Source organism: Penaeus vannamei, chromosome 1, assembly GCF_042767895.1.
Source record: "Penaeus vannamei isolate JL-2024 chromosome 1, ASM4276789v1, whole genome shotgun sequence".
Lineage (NCBI taxonomy): Eukaryota > Metazoa > Arthropoda > Malacostraca > Decapoda > Penaeidae > Penaeus > Penaeus vannamei.
The window spans coordinates 12,360,239-12,372,738 of NC_091549.1; the positions used below are offsets into that span (position 1 = coordinate 12,360,239).

The 12,500-nt window shown below is 43.1% G+C and overlaps 1 protein-coding gene across 1 annotated transcript in view; it reads left to right on the forward strand.

Annotated features, from left to right (window-relative positions):
* The window catches only part of LOC113826237 (glycerophosphocholine cholinephosphodiesterase ENPP6), a 90,169-nt gene that overhangs the window by 59,649 nt on the left and 18,020 nt on the right, over positions 1 to 12,500 (forward strand). The window lies entirely within an intron of this gene.

A 12,500-nucleotide genomic window follows, 5' to 3' on the forward strand; every position in this document is an offset into this window, starting at 1 on the left:
TACGTGCGTTCACATGCTAATATGTTTGTGCATACGCGATTCAGTATATTTATGTACTCCAAAGGTTTACAATACACTTCGTGGAAGCTTGTTCAGATTGATAAGATTATTGGGAAAGGCATTAAACATTACTTTGATAACCTGCTCATACGCTCCTATGTGTGCATACGTTTCTTTTCTTAAAATATTTGTGTGAATCTGGCAATAGTGCAAGTTCGTGTATTTGTCTGTGGATGCGTGTATGTCTCTGTATCTATATGTGTGTGTGTGTGTGTATGTGCGCCTGGGTTTATGCGTGTGGGTGTGTTTACATATATATGAGGCAATATTATGTCATTTCGTCCAATTAAGCGAACGTCTAGAATAAACAGAAATGTCTTCATGTAATGTTTTCCTTGTTCGTTTGTTTGTTTTACATGTGAGAATTCAGCTCTGTCATACCTCTTTTTTCTATAAACTTTTTCTTATGAGTACAATATATAATATATACATTCCATACACATGTTATTGTTATTGTGTATATGCACACACACACACACACACACACACACACACACACACACACACACACACACACACACACACACACACACACACACACACACACACACACACACACACACAGACACACACACACAGACACACACACACACACACACACACACACACACACACACACACACACACACACACACACACACACACACACACACACACACACACACACACACACACACACATACACACACACACACACACACACACACACACACACACACACACACACACACACACACAGAGACAGAGAGGGAGAGAGAGACAGACAGACAGACAGACAGAGACACACACACACACACACACACACACACACCACATATATGCGTGTGTCTGTGTGTGTGTATTTAAATATATATTTATATTTATGTGTGTGTGTGTGTCTGCATATACATAATAACAATAACATGTTTTTCTACCTCCCTGCATAGCATGCCTTCGTAAAAAGCACACATGTTTTATCCTCCTTTGCTCCTTGAAGCTAACAGCCGGGCAGATAAGTATTGCCCCTCCCCCTCATACCCCCCTCCTCCCTCCTCCTCCCTCATACCCCTACTACCCCCTCTTACCCCCCTCCTATCCCCTCTTACCCCCCTCCTCCTCCATCATACCTTCCTCCTCCCTCCTCCTCCCTCATGCCCTCCTCCTCCCTCCTTCCTTCCCCATACCCCCTTCCTCCCCCCTCATACCCCCTCCTCCCTCATACCCCCTCCTCTGTGTAGTCTCAAGGCCAAGAGTATCAGCCTAAAACCAGCTTTATGGATAGGTTGGATAAGGTCGTCTTTTTCTTACTCCTATATTTTGCTCCTTTGTTTTTATTATTTTTTCTGTTCTTCCTCGTTTTCTTTTTTTTTACTCGAGTTATTTTGTTGATCTTTTTCCTCGTTTATTTTTCCATTTCCTTCCTCTCTATAAATCTTTTATCTTTGTCCATAATTTTCTCTATTATGAATTCTCTCTTTCTCACTCTATTCCCTCCTCCCCCTTTCTCTATCTTCTCTTCTCTTCTCTATTTTCACTATTTTCTCTTTCCCTCTCTCTCTCTTTTTCTTTTACCTCCATTTTTCTTTTTCTCTCTTTTTACTTTTTCTCTCTTTTTCTTTTTTCTCTTTCTCTCTCTCTCTTTCTCTTTCTTTCCCTTTCTCTCTCTCTCTTTCTCTTTCTCTTTTTCTCTCTTTCTCTTTTTCTTTTTCTTTCTCTTTCTCTTTTTTTTTCTCTTTCTATCTATCTTTCTTTCTTTCTCTTTCTCTCTCTCTCTCTCTCTCTCTCTCTCTCTCTCTCTCTCTCTATCTATCTCTTTCTCTTACTCTCTCTTTCTCTCTCGCTCTCTGTCTCTCTGTCTCTCTCTCTCTCTCTCTCTCTCTCTCTCTCTCTCTCTCTCTCTCTCTCTCTCTCTCTCTCTCTCTCTCTCTCTCTCTCTCTCTCTCTCTCTCTCTCTCTCTCTCTCTCTCTCTCTCTCTCTCTCTCTCTCTCTCTCTCTCTCTCTCTCTCTCTCTCTCTCTCTCTCTCTCTCTCTCTCTCTCTCTCTCTCTCTCTCTCTCTCTCTCTCTCTCTCTCTCTCTCTCTCTCTCTCTCTCTCTCTCTCTCTCTCTCTCTCTCTCTCTCTCTCTCTCTCTCTCTCTCACTCTCTCTCTCTTTCTCTCTTTCACTCTATCTCTCTCTCTCTCTATCTCTCTCTCACTCTCTCTCTCTCTCTCTCTCTCTCTCTCTCTCTCTCTCTCTCTCTCTCTCTCTCTCTCTCTCTCACTTTCTCTCTCTCTCTCTCTCTCTCTCTCTCTCTCTCTCTCTCTCTCTCTCTCTCTCTCTCTCTCTCTCTCTCTCTCTCTCTTTTTTCTCTCTTTTTCTCTCTCTCTTTCTCTCTTTTTTTGTCTCTCTTTTCTCACTCTCTCACTTTCTCTCTCTCTCTCTCTCACTTTCTCTCTCTCTCTCTCTCACTTTCTCTCTCTTTCTCTCTCAGTTTCTCTCTCTCTCTGTTTCTCTCTCTCTCTCTCTCTCTCTCTCTCTCTCTCTCTCTCTCTCTCTCTCTCACCCTCTCTCTCACCCTCTCTCTCACCCTCTCTCTCATCCTCTCTCTCATCCTCTCTCTCACCCTCTCTCTCACCCTCTCTCTCACCCTCTCTCTCACCCCTCCTTCCCTCCTTCCCTCCTTCCCTCACTCCCTTCCCTCTCCCCTCCCCCCCCCTCTCTCATTCTCTCACTCCCCTTCTCTCTCTCTCTCACTCTCTCTCTCTCTCTCTCTCTCTCTCTCTCTCTCTCTCTCTCTCTCTCTCTCTCTCTCTCTCTCACTTTCTCTCACTCTCTCTCTCTCTCTCTCTCTCTCTCTCTCTCTCTCTCTCTCTCTCTCTCTCTCTCTCTCTCTCTCTCTCTCTCTCTCTCTCTCTCTCTCTCTCTCTCTCTCCCTCTCTCCTCCTATCTCCTCACCCCCCCTCTCCTCCTCTCCCCCTCCTTCCCCCTCTCTCGTCCTCTTTCCTTACCTCCCTCCCTCCCTCCCTCCCCCTCTTCTTCCCTCTCCCTCCCCCTTCCTCCCTCCCCCTCCTCCCTCCCTCTCCCCCTCTTCTCCTCCCTCCCTCCCTCTCCCCCTCTTCCCCGTCTCCTCCTCTCTCCTTACCTCCCCCTCCCTCCCTCCCTCCCTCCCCCCTCATGTCCTTTCCAAATCGATTCACTGTTCTATTATCAATCGATTCTTGTCTCTGTGACTTACTGGCGAATCGATCATTATAGTTTGATGACTGACCTTTCCTTGTCTCCCTCGCTCCCGATTCGTCCACCTGGAGGTTCTTCATCCACCTCCACCTCATCCGTTTACTGGTCTATCCACTTGTTTCGTAGGCTCGTGTGGTTCGTCCACTGACTGGTTGACACATCTTGTCTATTAATCATTCACTCAATCCAGTTATTCATCCATACACCCGTCCAACATTTCATTCATCCACCCATTGAATCGTCCAGTCATCCACCTCTTCACACATCAGCTCACTCAGATATCCATTTACTCACGCATATACTTACTCATCCACCCACCTACCCACCTACATCCTCAACCACCCACCCCAACCCCATTCCTACACCAAAGATTCCCCCCTCCCCCCGAATTCATCCACCTATCCATTTCCTCATCCACTTATCCATTTCTTCATCCACCTATCCATATTTCCAGCAATCCACCATTTATAGCCGATAACCCAATGGCGTCTCCTTTGTCACTAGACCCCCCCATTCATCCACCTATCCAATTCCTCAACCGCTTATCCATTTCCTCATCCACCTATCCATGTATCCAGCAATCCACCATTTATCGCCGACAACCCAATGGCGTCTCACTTGTCACTAGACCAGACCCCCCCCCCCCCATTCATCCACATATCCAATTCCTCATCCGCTTATCCATTTCCTCATCCACCTATCCATATATCCAGCAATCCACCAGTTACCCAGCCGCCGATAACCCAATGGCGTCTCACTTGTCACTAGACCAGACCCCCCCCCCATTCATCCACATATCCAATTCCTCATCCACCTATCCATTTCCTCATCCACCTATCCATATATCCAGCAATCCACCAGTTACCCAGCCGCCGATAACCCAATGGCGTCTCACCTGTCACTAGGCTATTTTGACATCGAACAGCCGGTGAATAATAGATACCCTGCCCTCTCAGACTGAGGTCCCGACGGCGTGTTACTTTCCTGGCTGACGAAACGGTTTTTCGGTTGATGGACAAATGGGTTTATGGTAAATGGTTGTGGTGGGTGGTTTCGTAATGGAGAAGGTAATGGTGACTGTTTTTTTGTATTGGCAATGATTGAGTGGAATAGTTTTGTAATGGCAATGGGAAGAGGAAATACTTTTTTTTTGGTAATGGTGGTAGGGAGTGGTTTTGTATCGGCAACTGTTGATGAGAATGTTTTTGTAATGGTAATGGTGTTAGCAAATGGTATTGTGATGGAAACGGCTTCAGTGAATGGTTTTGTAATGGTATTGGTAATAATATATGGTTTTATAATGTTATTGGTTGTGGTAAATGGTTTTGTGACGATAGGGATAATGATAATGGTGATAGTAAATATAGTAAATATGGTATAAGTAACTGTTAAATGGTTTTGTAACAGAAATAGTTGAAGTGAATGGTCTTGAAATGATCATAATACAGGTTTTGCAGTAAGGTTCTCGAACACACGTCCTATTTTACACCAAAATGAAAATACTTCAAGTCCGCAGTCACATGAAATATATCTCCAGAAATGATTTAAGTTAGGGTCAGTAACTCGTAGCTATAATTTTTTGTTTCTAAGCTAAGTATATCATTGGTGTCGGCTGCGCAGGATAAAAAAGTAAAGAGTAGAAAACGTCACAAGAGAATAGTTTTATGGAAATTTTAACTGTATTGTTATTGCTATATTGATAATAAATATCTTTATAATAGTGATAGTAATATATAATTCCATGGTAAACGCTAACTGGTAAATTTTGTGACCACGACAGACAGACACAAATAAAGAATAAAAGGAAAGGTGAGAGTTGACAAAGTAATTGTACAAAGAGAGATAAGATAAGGATAAGGACAGGACACTTCTCTTTACTTGTATTTTAGAAGCAATGTCTTTTGTAATGATTTTGAAGTGTTGGATAACCATTTAGACTTTTGTGAATGCTGACGGAATTATTTATGAAAAACAAATGTGTAATGAAATATTTCTGTTGCATTTTTTGTGAAGAGAAACGTTTTTTTTCTGTTCTGTTCTCTCTCTCTCTCTCTCTCTCTCTCTCTCTCTCTCTCTCTCTCTCTCTCTCTCTCTCTCTCTCTCTCTCTCTCATTCTCTCTCATTCTCTCTCATTCTCTCTCATTCTCTCTCATTCTCTCTCATTCTCTCTCATTCTCTCTCATTCTCTCTCATTCTCTCTCATTCTCTCTCATTCTCTCTCATTCTCTCATTCTCTCTCATTCTCTCATTCTCTCTCTCTCTCTATCTATCTCTCTTTCTCTCTCTCTCTATCTCTTTTTCTCTCTCTCTCTCATTCTCTCACTCTCTCTCTCTCATTCTCTCACTCTCTCTCTCTCATTCTCTCTCTCTCTCTCTCTCTCTCATTCTCTCTCTCTCTCTCTCTCTCCCTCTCTCATTCTCTCTCTCTCTCATTCTCTCTCTCTCTCATTCTCATTCTCTCTCTCTCTCTCATTCTCATTCTCTCTCTCTCTCTCATTCTCATTCTCTCTCTCTCTCATTCTCATTCTCTCTCTCTCTCATTCTCATTCTCTCTCTCTCTCATTCTCATTCTCTCTCTCTCTCATTCTCATTCTCTCTCTCTCTCATTCTCATTCTCTCTCTCTCTCATTCTCATTCTCTCTCTCTCTCATTCTCATTCTCTCTCATTCTCATTCTCATTCTCTCTCATTCTCTCTCTCTCTCATTCTCATTCTCTCTCTCTCTCATTCTCATTCTCTCTCTCTCTCATTCTCATTCTCTCTCTCTCTCTCTCTCTCTCTCTCTCTCTCTCTCTCTCTCTCTCTCTCTCTCTCTCTCTCTCTCTCTCTCTCTCTCTCTCTCTCTCTCTCTCTCTCTCTCAAATTCTTCATCAATGCCAAGTGGGTTTTGGGCATTTTTTATGTTACATAACAGAAAGATTCCTTGTTCTATCCGGTATGTGGAGAGAGAGAGAGAGAGAGAGAGAGAGAGAGAGAGAGAGAGAGAGAGAGAGAGAGAGAGAGAGAGAGAGAGAGAGAGAGAGAGAGAGAGAATTTTTACAAGTGAGGATTTTATGTGAGATGGTTACAGGTTAGTGAAAGCTGGTTGTGTAGATGTGGTTAATCATGTTTGTGGTAGTGATTTAATTAAGTTGTTGATGGCTATTTAGTGTTAACAGAAACAGTAATGAATATATTGAATTGATCACTTATAATAGTGTAGAGAATGATCGTTAGATTTGCAAATAGAGAGAGATGGGTGGTTGAATAGGCAGGTAAAGACAAACCGAAAGAATAGAGACAGAAGAAAAGGTGGGAGGGAAGCAAGGACTAAAGAAAGACGACAGGCAGAAAGAGAGAGAGAGAGTAACAGAGATAGAGAGAGAAAAAAACAAGGATTTACAAAGAGAACAACGGAGAAAGAGAGAGAGAAACAACGGAATTAGAAAAAAACAGAGAGAGAGAAACAACGGATTTACAAAGAGAACAACGGAGAAAGAGAGAGAGATGAAGAACAGCGGAGATAAAGACAAGCAGAGAACGAACCCCTTCGATTAGATTTCGCAACGGAATAATGTATTTCTTCTTCCTCATGAATTCCCAAAGTCGACCAGAAGCCCCGCCCACTCGCCCCAAGAAACGCCCCAATACCAGCATCTCCTTTTCACAACCCACTGAGCAATACACCCATACGACCGGCCTCCTCTCCATCCACGCCATCTATCCGTCATCCACGCAATTACACTCCAGGATCGTCGAGCATCTCGCTGAAAACGCCTTAGTGTCCTTTCCTTGTGATTTATGGCGCGGTTATTCCAACGGGACTACGAGACTAAACTGGAATTCTGGTGATACACGGATTCGGGAGATCTGTTGCCTGATTCTGGGAAATTTAAGCGGGTATTCGGATTTTTTTTTAACTTGTCTGAGTCTATGCACGAGACTACATTCAGGTAATTAGCAATATTTGCCATTTGTTCTCTTTCTCTTTGCAAAATCACAGTATTTTAATGTATGGTACTTAATATCATTTATAATAGAAGTAGATGCACAGGTGAAGTAACACATATGTATATTTATTAGAAATACGTTTTTTTTCGTTTTTTTTTCTCTCAAAAAATATCAGAAATAAGCGGTAGAGTACATAAAAACGGTCTACTTTGACAGTCCAGTAATTAAATCGGTTCTCTGTATTTCTCTCCTATCGCACCTATCACTTCTGATATTTGCTAAATTCTCTCAGAGAGTAGAACTGATCCTATGAAGATTTGTATTGACTGTTGATGATATGCAAGTTGTGTGTAAAATTTGCACAGAGGGCGTGGAGGAGGAGGAGGAGTGGGGGGGGGGGCGGGGAGACAACATGCGAAGGGTCCTCCTGTTTGGAATTCTCTGGTTTTCATCTGCCTTTCTTCTCTTTCACCATTCGTTTCGCAGATATTTTTGTTTATCCAGTTTCTCCTCCTCCCCTTCCTTCTCCTCCTCCCCCCCTTCTTCCTCCTCCTCCCCTTCCTCCTCTTCATCCTCCTCCCCTTCCTCCCTCTTCATCCTCTCCTCCCCCTTCCACCTCTTCCTCCTCCTCCCCTCCCTCCTCTTCCTCCCCTTCCTCCCTCCTCTTCCTCCCCTTCTTCTTCATCCTCCTCCTCCACTTCCTCCCTTCCACTTCCTCCTCCCCTTCTTCCTCAGCCTCCCCCTTCCTCCCCTTCTTCTACCTCTTCCCTCCTCCTTCCCCTTCCACCTCCCTCCTCCTCCTCCCTTCTTCCTCCCCCTCCTCCCTTCCTCCTCCCCCCACCTTCTTCCTCCCCCCACCTTCTTCCTTCTTATCCTCCTCTTTCTCCCCCGCCACTTCCTCCTCCCCTTCACAAGCCCTCCTCTTCTCTTTCCTCCCCCTCCTCCTCTCCTCCTCCTCCTCCTCCTCCTCCTTTCCTCCTCCTCCTCCCCCCTCCTCCTTCTCTTCCTCCTCCTTAACCCAAATCATTCTTCTCCTTCCCTTTATTCCTTTCCTTTCTCCCCTCACCCTGTTTGTGGCTCAAGTGATAAAGAGACATTTGTGATCTTCAAGTATAATCTTTGTTCTCCCCCTATTCTATTTTTTTTTTCATTTATTAATCTATTTGTTTATCTTTATTTTATTTATTTATGTTTTTATTTACTTATGTATTTGTTTATTTTTATTTTATTTATCTACTTGTTTATCAATTTATTTTGTAACTATATTTCCCCGCCTTTCATCACTCGTTCTCCTTTGTCTCCTTATCTTTCTCTTCCCCCCTCCACACACACCTTCAAAATCATCATCGGTTTTCCCCCCTCTCGCCTCCTCCGCGTTGCAGCCTCGTCACATCCTAAAGCGTCTCTTCCTTGTTCCACTTGCAACATGCGCGTGTGACCCAGTTCCTTGAGGAGTCACGGTGAGGTTGCATGTCAATTGCTGCCGCTTTGAGTGCTCTGACCTGCCTTTGCCGCAGGTTAATGATTTCCTGCACAGGTGTTGGAGGGCTTGGTGCGGGGGAGGGGGGGGGGGGAGGGAACGGAAGCATTGTATGTGAATGTATGAATATATGTATGTATGTGTGCATATATATATATATATATATATATATATATATATATATATATATATATATATATATATATATATATATATGATGTATACATATGTATATGATGCATATATACTTGTGTGTGTGTGTGTGTGTGCATATATGTATGTCTATGCATGTAAATGTCTATGCATGTCTGTATGTCTGTATGTATGTATCAAATACATATGAATGCGAGGTACTGGAAACAGATAAGTATCTATTTGTAAAAGTGAAGAAATATGACAGCCCCTGTAAATGATAAAGACCCCAGGAGACTGATAAAGATCGTACTATAGGCCTTAGTAAACCTAAGTGATGAAGACCTTACTGCAGTCCTAAGTGAGAAAGGCCACACGGATGCACCATAGGCATTAGTGGCAAAGACCATATCAAAGACCTTTGTAACGAAAACCATACCGGAGACTTAACGATAAAGGCCATACCATACACCTTACTGACAAAGACCATACGAGACCTTTAAAGAACAAATTAAGACCACACTAAAACACTTCATGATGAAAGGCCATACTGAATGCCACAATGACAAATACCATACCACAAACCTTAATAACTAGACCATACGTGACCTTAAAGACCTCTTAAGTGACAAAGACCATAAGAGACTTTAATATCAAAGACCATAAGAGACTAATATCAAAGCCCATTCGAGACCTTAAAGACCTCTTAGGTGACAAAGACCAAGCAAATGACCTTAATATCAAAGACCAGACGAGACCTTAAAGACCCTTTTAAGTGACAAAGACCAAGCAAATGACCTTAATATCAAAGACCACACGAGGACCTTTCTCCCTGGACTCGCCTCCCGTGTGCGTGTTGAACGGTCGTAAAGGACACGGTAAGAGTGTTAGAAAAAGGACTCTGTGTCACTGTGATTGGTTACGTAATATGGCGTACGAAGATAATACATCAGGATCTGGAAAAAGCTGGATTGGGAAAATGGCGATTGGTTGGTTGGTTGTCTTCCTTTGGCTTCGCTTGGGATTGGGAAATATAATTGGTGATTGGGCGATTTGTTAGTTGGTTCGTCTTCGTTTGGGATTGGGAAATATAACGCGATTGGTTGGTTGGTTTGTCTTCGTTTGGGATTGGGAAATAACTGGTGATTGGTTGTTTTTCCTTGTCTGTTCTTTGGATTGGGAAATACCCGGTGATTGGTTGATTGGTTGCCTTCACTGGTCTTTTAGGATTCGGGAAGTTTAATTTATGAGTGATTTCGTATTTGCAGCTAAGGTTTTCTCGGACGCGAAGAGATAGAAGCTGGGAAGTAAGTTTGTAAGAGCATTGCTCTTTATCTTCGATTTCTCTTATTTTATTTATTTTCATTGCTATCCGTGCGCAGCGAAAAGAACTGAATGTTACGTCTAGAAGTTCTAATGAATTGCCAATGACGTCAGCAGTCTTTTCTTTTAAATCATTAATGACTGAGGTCTTGGTTGTGTTTTTTTGTTCTCTTAAGCTGATTAATTATCTGATCGATTGACAGGTATTGTTTCGTGCGACTAAAGTGACATGCAAACGCACATTGGTACAAGTACAGATACATCAACCTGTACACACGCAATTACATACACTCGGACATTTACCTATATACACGTGTGTTTATGTTTAAACGTGTGTGTGTGTGTGTGTGTGTGTGTGTGTGTGTGTGTGTGTGTGTGTGTGTGTGTGTGTGTGTGTGTGTGTGTGTGTGTGTGTGTGTGTGTGTGTGTGTGTGTGTGTGTGTGTGTGTGTGTGCGTGTGCGTGTGCGTGTGCGTGTGCGTGTGCGTGTGCGTGTGCGTGTGCGTGTGCGTGTGCGTGTGCGTGTGCGTGTGCGTGTGCGTGTGCGTGTGCGTGTGCGTGTGCGTGTGCGTGTGCGTGTGCGTGTGCGTGTGCGTGTGCGTGTGCGTGTGCGTGTGCGTGTGCGTGTGCGTGTGCATGTGCATGCATACTACACCCCCACACAAACAAATACATACATATATGATTACATACATACACGAATATCAGACAGATACATGTAGATCCAGATACACAGCACAAATACAAACATATATAGATATAGATATGAATATTATAGAAATAAATATCGATAAGCATATGTATACAAAAATAGATACAGATTTAGCCGTAGATACAAATAAAGATATAGATACAGATTTAGCTATAGATACAAATAAAGATATAGATACAGATTTAGCTATAGATACAAATAAAGATATAGATACAGATTTAGCTGTAGATACAAATAAAGATACAGATACAGACTTAGCCGTAGATACACATAAAGATATAGATACAGATTTAGCCGTAGAAACAAATAAAGATATAGATACATACTTAGCCGTAGATACAAATAAAGATATAGACACAGATTTAGCCGTAGATACACATAAAGATATAGATACAGACTTAGCCGTAGATACACATAAAGATATAGATACAGATTTAGCCGTAGAAACAAATAAAGATATAGATACATACTTAGCCGTAGATACAAATAAAGATATAGACACAGATTTAGCCGTAGATACACATAAAGATATAGATACAGACTTAGCCGTAGATACAAATAAAGATATAGATACAGATTTAGCTGTAGATGCAAATAAAGATATTGATACAGACTTAGCCGTAGATACAAATAAAGATATAGATACAGACATAGCCGTAGATACAAATAAAGATATAGATACAGACATAGCCGTAGATACAAATAAAGATATAGATACAGACTTAGCCGTAGATACAAATAAAGATATAGATACAGACTTAGCCGTAGATACAAATAAAGATATAGATACAGATGTAGACATAGATAACACGCAGTAAGTCTATGAGACCTCAGTCGATGACGCCCGTCGGATCCACTTGGCAAGGATTCATTAAATATTCGTGCGTTGGCCTAATGTCACACCTTGCCACGTGGTCGATGGAGCGCCTCTCTCGGATGACCTGGCATTTGCAATCTCTCTCTCTCTCTCTCGATGACTCTCTTTTTCTTTTTTCTTTCTCTCTTGTATTGACTGTATTTTAAATCTCGCTTTTTCGCTCTGTCTGTCTGTCTGTTTTTTTCTGTTTTTTTTTCTTTGTCTGTTTGTCTCTCTCTCTCTCTCCCTCTCCCTATCTCTCCCTCTCCCTCTCCCTCTCCCTCTCCCTCTCCCTCTCCCTCTCCCTCTCCCTCTCCCTCTCCCTCTCCCTCTCTCTCTCTCTCTCTCTCTCTCTCTCTCTCTCTCTCTCTCTCTCTCTCTCTCTCTCCCTCTCCCTCTCCCTCTCCCTCTCCCTCTCCCTCTCCCTCTCCCTCTCCCTCTCCCTCTCCCTCTCCCTCTCCTCTCCCTCTCTCCCTCTCCCTCTCCCTCTCCCTCTCCCTCTCCCTCTCCCTCTCCCCTTCTCTCTCTCTCTCCCTCTCTCCCTCCTCTCCCTCTCCCTCTCCCTCTCCCTCTCCTTCTCCCTCTCCCTCTCCCCTTCTCTCTCTCTCTCCCTCTCTCCTCCCTCCCTCCCTCCCTCCCTCTCTCCCTCTCTCCCTCTCTCATTCTCCTTCTTTCCCCCCCCTCTACCACTCCCTCATTCTCTCATACCGTATTCCTAACACACTTTCACTCAACAAACACGAGCCTTGCCCTCAGAAGGTTGCACGGCTTGCAACAACTCATTCCACAGGGTCTTCAGCTTCTCACAAAG